Genomic DNA, 6,000 nt, shown 5'->3' with positions numbered 1-6,000 from the left:
ATATTACAAGGATCAGGTTTACGCTGAATGAAGGGATACAGATAAGTCTCCAAGACTTTGCCTGCTAATTCATTTCAGCATCACCTGTCTCCACTGCTCATCACCTATCGCTATTTTTATTACTTTTAATTTTTCAGCTGAAGAACAGAGCAGTTTGGGCAGTTCAAGCTGACTGCTAAAGCTTTTGAAGATTGACAGGAGCAGCACTTAAACTGTCACATTCCAGTGTTAGCATACCTTTCCCATGCGTGGTTTGGATAAAAATGATATATCATGCGTGTTCCAGGTTCAGTTTCACCTACAGCGTCTGCACGTGATACGGCAGCAGCCATTAGAAATGAATGATGCCAAAACTAGACAGAGCCTGTGCTCTTAATTGTAGGGGCCGTTTGCTCTGATGACAGACGGTGGCTGCCTGTTTACGCTGCCTTTATCCCCATTCATGGGTTTCCGTGGTTTTGCTGCAGCGGTACAGCATGGCACGGCGGCAAGTGAGAATTATTTTCTTTGCACCATCTGTGGTAGCGTCTTTCAAGTGTTTGGAAAGATTAACTCGTGCTCACACAAGTGTGTTGTCTTTGGACTGAATGGAGAGATGCCGGCAGGAATTCGTGCCAGCTTCAGGGACTGATCTAGGAGACACCATTCAGAAACGTTAGAGGACAAAAGCTTCTCCTTCTCTTCCTAGCATGGCTGTGTCTTAACCGAGCCTGCTGCCCGTGGCATAGCCCCTGCCAAGTGCGTCTGCTCGAGGGGGGAGCGGGTGTGGAAGCAAACGTGCTGTATCTTCCTGTGCAGTTTATTGCCCAGATACAAATCCTCTGCATGTGGAAATAGCTCATTGAGGCGTAGTATGGGGTTCGTTATTGCACATCACTTTTAACGGGCTTACACTGGTATATGCAGCGGGAGTAAGGATAGCCAGTGGGATTGGGGCAGGTATGAGTCCTGTTCTAGAGGCTTTCTGAAAGTGTAATCAGGACAATATATTTCTTCGTGCTTTTTTTCTGTCTGCGAATGTGTGCGTGTCTATGTATACTCATGGTGAGTCTCTTACATAACGAGTCTTCAGCCATCTGCTAACTGTGTTTTGCAAAGCAAAACATGGCTGCATTTGGCATCTGGTTTCCTATGAACCTCTCTGCTTCTGGATATTGCCTTGGTAATCCTAATTAAAGCCATTCTGACAGCTCTTTGACTGATTGTCCCCGTTCATAAAAATGCATCATAACACCTAATCCTCACCACCACTGCCAGCCAAGCTGTTTTCCCTGTTAAAAAGATTTAACTATCATCCTGTGAGAACACCAGTTCTAATTTTTAAACCTTAGGCTAGGGTTCTCCAGTGATGGAAAATGCCAGGATAAAAGGGACATTCTCTTCTCTGGAGTTTTGTGCTAAATATGCTTAAAAGTTTGTGAAATAACTCACTGTCTCATTCTTTATTTCTATAGGTGAATTAGTGGCTCCCCAAATCCAAGCTCAGCTAAGTAGCAACTCTGCCTACTCAAAAATGAAAGCGAAGCATCTTTTGTTTTGCTTTTAAAATAATTTTGAAGTTCTGCTCAAGTCCCAAGCTAAAATTATAGTTGGTTTTGGACTATTTACAGCACAGAGATTTTTTTTTAATAGCAAGCCTTCGCTGAAAATTCAAAGAACAGTCCCCAGACATGGACAATATAAACTCTTTGCTACTGTATCTTGTACTAATAACAACTTTTTCCCATGGAACAGTATCAGATGGAGACATGATCTAATTGAGGTGTATTTTGAGTCAGGTTCCTGCTGTCTTGGAAGAGCAGACTGCTTGTTTTACATATTTAGGATATTTTCGTGAAAAGTCATTTGTACAGCTTGGGTTTTCAATCACCTTTGGGCTTTGTTGAGCCTGCCTTGAAAAGCGTGATTACCCCCCAAACACACATTTTGAATTAAGTCATTTTTGGCTGACAGGAGTCTAATGTAGACCAGATTTAAGTAGCTTGAGTTACGGTCTAGGATCCCCCCGAGACCGGGTTCGACCAGCTGAACGCTTGCTGAGGGATGACTCATTTAATCTTTGTCAGCGCTGCCGATGATGCATGCTAAGCCGCACAAGCAGGCAAAGCTAACAGTAAAGCTTTGTCCCGGCTGGCTCTTGGCGCGGGGGCTCCGGAGAACTTCAGCGCTGCCAAGCGCGCGGGACGGCGGCGGGCGCCCGCTCTCGCGCGGGGCCGAGGCAGCCGCCGGGCATGTGCTGGAGCTGCTGGGCTCCCGCGTGCAACGATCCGGAGAGTCAGCGGGGTCTGGGGAAAGTGATTAAAGATCTGGGGGCCTAAGGAAATGCCCTGCTTAGCTGAGATTTATGAGCCGTAGTCTGACACGTCACTTGAAGCTGCCGAAACAGGGGGTGGGCTTCGGCCCTTCCTGCACGTGGCTGGGCGCAGCGGGCTGCGCTTTCCCGTGCGCTCGGTGTCCGTGCCACGGCACCGCTGTCCGAGTGATGCCCGTAGCTGCTGGTGTTTAGCCTCTTCCTTTGTGTTTCTTGCCCTTTCTGCCTGCCTCTGGTAAAAAGAAATCTGCAGTCTTGGTCATTTCTTACACCTTCACTTGAAATAAAATAGATCTTTTTCTACGTGGACTTGGCTTTTTCTGCAGATTTTTAATGAGCAGGGGAGCTGGGGTCAGGGAAGGTGAGACTGCGTGGGCAGTGCCGTGCGCTGCGGTGTTGGGACGGCGCTACCCCGCGCTTGGGGCAGGATCCAGCGCCGACAGTCCTGCAGCACGGCCTGAAGAGCAGATTCCTGCGCTTGATCCAAAACTGCTGGTGTCGTTGGGGATGCTCCTGTCGACTTTAGAGGGCCTCCAGCTATAGCAGAAGGGGACTTTCCAGCTACAAAGGGACTCTGAGGGGTTATGTTTTGATAATGCAGCATTGCTCAGCTTTGCCCGAAATAGAAGGATGACTGGAGCTAAGGATGAAGATAAAGCAGATGCTCCTGGTTCTTTGGAGCACTGCAGTTAGTGGATGACTTGTGAGATGAGGAGCTGCTCTGTCTCTCCAAACTGTAAGATGGTAAGATGTGCAAGATGACGCCAGCTCCCCCTTGGCAGTTGCCCCTTCTACTAGAGCCACCTTGCAGTGCCAGGAGCTAGCTGGGAAAATTGCCAACCGCGAAGCGTGGAGATCCATGGATTGCCGACTGCCTCCGGGAGGCGATCTTTGCCTGGTACCTTTTATCTTTAAAACAGTTTATTAGGAAAAGAAATGAGCTACAGGGGCTAGAAATGGCGGTCAGGCAGGGGAATGATTTCAGAGGAGAAAAATGCTGGTGAAGCTCTCCGCTCCTCCCAGGCGGGGAAGCTGCCAGCCTTGATGTGGCATGTCACTCGTCAAGCTGTCTCCCCAGGGCCCGAGAGCACGCCGCCGCCGCGAGCTCCTGGGAGGGGAGCGGGGGGCACACCTGCCACCTTCGCCTCCCCGAGCGGCTGGCGGTTGTCCCCAAGGCTTGCTTCTGACTGCAGCGCAGCAGCCGCCCTGGGGAGGGGTGGGGAGCGTTGGTGGGTTTGGGGGGCTGCTTGTGCCCGCAGCGGTGGGAGCGGGCAGCAAGAAGAGCGAGCAGCCTGGAAGACCCCCGTTCCTCGCTCCTCTGGTGCGGCCGGGGGCTGTGTCCGAGGGCGGCTCTCCCGCAGCGCCGAGCCGAGCGGCGGCACAGCCCGTCTCTGCCCCCGGGCTCCCAGCACGAGCTGAGCCCGAGCCCGCAGAAGCTCTGTTTTTGGGGAGCAATCCCTAGTGCAGGGCTGGCTAGCGCTGAGGGGGGCTGAGAGCCGCTTCGGAAGGTCGCTTGCAGCCTTTAGAGGCCGCGGAGCACCTCCTGGAGCCGGCGTACCGCAAGCAGGCAGCTCCCGTCCGCTGCAGGTTGGGCTGCCAAGCTTCGTTTCAAAGCGGCTCTTCCTCCCCCCATCAGCGAGAGAACCGGACATGCAAGTTCAGAAATTCTGGCTCGGGGATCTTTTTAAAGAGAGTTTCCCGATGTTAGAGCAGCTTAGTCCGTGGCTTATCTTACAGCAAAGTACAAAAGCAGAGTCCCGCGCCGGTTCCCCCGCCGTGCACAGGCAGGGCAGCGGCTGCGCGGCCCCTCGCAGCGACCGTGGGCAGTGGTAGGCTTGTATCTGCTGGGGATACACGCTGCAGTATGGTAGCAGAGAGGTAGGAGATGAAACACACAGCCGGGAAGAAAAATGAGTGGATGCCACTTTTTTTGAAGTAACATGCGCGTGGCTTTATTGAGGGAGCGGTCTTTAGACGGGGGCAAAGGCCTATCAGCCCAGTAAGTCCAGCTCCTTTCTTGGTTACTCTGTAATTTATATAGCACTTCCAGGCCACGAGGACGCTCTGCAAGCAGACACTGGGGACAATCTGCTCCCTTGCAAGTCTGCAATGGGACCTCACGAGCATTAAATCCGTGACTCTCCCTTTTTGCCGTAATCTGGAACCCTTTGCTGCTCCAATAAGTCTCCTGAGGTCCATTTTTTCTCCCTTCATCGGTTGCTTTTGTTCTTACTAAGTACTTTATAGATTAGTGCAGATTCTGTTCTTCCTGCTATTTAAGAAAATGCTGTTATGCATCAAGGAACCAATTTCCTTTCTTAGCAGCTGAATGTTTACAGATTTTTTTGCCTTTTTTTTTTTTATCTTAAGGCATACTGTCTTTGCTCTTTTTTTTTTTTAATTTTTTTGCTTCTGACCTTCCAGATCAGAAGGGAAGCAGAGGCTAGGCTATACCACTTATGGCTTCAAAATAGAAGCTACGCTATTCTGCGTATCGGGACTGCAACGTTTGCTGAAGATCAAAGGAACCCTTTCAAACTGTATTGCTTTGCTATCATTAAGAGGTGGCAGCCGCATCTTAAATAAATAAAAAAACCCTTTTCATCCAAGGGAATGGGGACTGGCCATTGAGATACGCTAAATCCAGCGACGCGAGCGGGACTCCAGTTACTTTCTTGTCAATTTGGGCAGCGCGGTTTTTGTAGCTGAGCTTTGGCCCCAGCAAACCCCCAGAGGATGTTTTGACCCTTAGTATGAATTTAGATCGGCACCGTGACTTTTCTAAATTATGCCTGCCAGAGGTCCCGGGGTCACGGCGCTCTTTCGTCAGAGCACTTCCAGCTCCCAGCACACACCCCGCAGTGTGGGAGCAGGGACAGAATCACTGACATTACGTTCGGGAGAAGCTGGATGTAAATTGGGCGTAAAAAGGAAAATCTGCTTGGGGCGGATTGTTGTTGCTCGTGCCTGCTATGCACTTAAATATGCGTCTGTCGACGAAAAGGGCACCACCTAAATGTATCCTGGTGCGGGACAGTAAACGGGCTTTATGCGTGTCCCACCTGGTAGCGTTGCTACGAGCACTGGAGTATTTATATGGTTAAAGCAGAAGAGCTGCTCTTTTTGCTTAGATAAGCAGGGTCCTTGTGCGAATAGCTCGCAGCCCCTGGTTGTAATCCCTTTCTGATCTCTGGTTATAAAAATGATACGTGGAATGTAAACGCCATGAGGATTAGTAATCGCTAAGAGAGTGGAAAAAATATCGGGAAAAATTGCAGGGTTTTTCTGCATTCCTGAGGAATTCTGCAGGGATTCCTTTCCTCTGGTGGAGCTTGCCCTGCTCCCCAGCTCATCTCCTTTCAGTCTTACTCCCTGGCTGGAGACAGTGGAGATGTTCGAGGAGAATTTTCACCTATTTTTAATGGAGTCCGGCATGGACTCCCTGTGACCTTCTGTAAATGACATGGCTGTTGTTTGCCTGAATTTCTGCAGTTGTAAAGCAGGGCAACAGGATGTATCTGCTTGTCAAAGAATTGGGGAGATTGATGGCTGGCTTAGACGGTGCTGTGCTGTTCTCAGGGAAGGAGCATGATAGTTGCTGTTACAGGGGAAGAAGAGCAGCCCTCCGTCGCTCCATACGTTTCAGCGCATCCGTGCGGGATTCTTTTCTTCCAACCGTGTGCATGCGG

This window comes from Apteryx mantelli, chromosome 18, assembly GCF_036417845.1.
Source record: "Apteryx mantelli isolate bAptMan1 chromosome 18, bAptMan1.hap1, whole genome shotgun sequence".
NCBI lineage: Eukaryota > Metazoa > Chordata > Aves > Apterygiformes > Apterygidae > Apteryx > Apteryx mantelli.
This window is presented reverse-complemented; position numbering follows the sequence as displayed.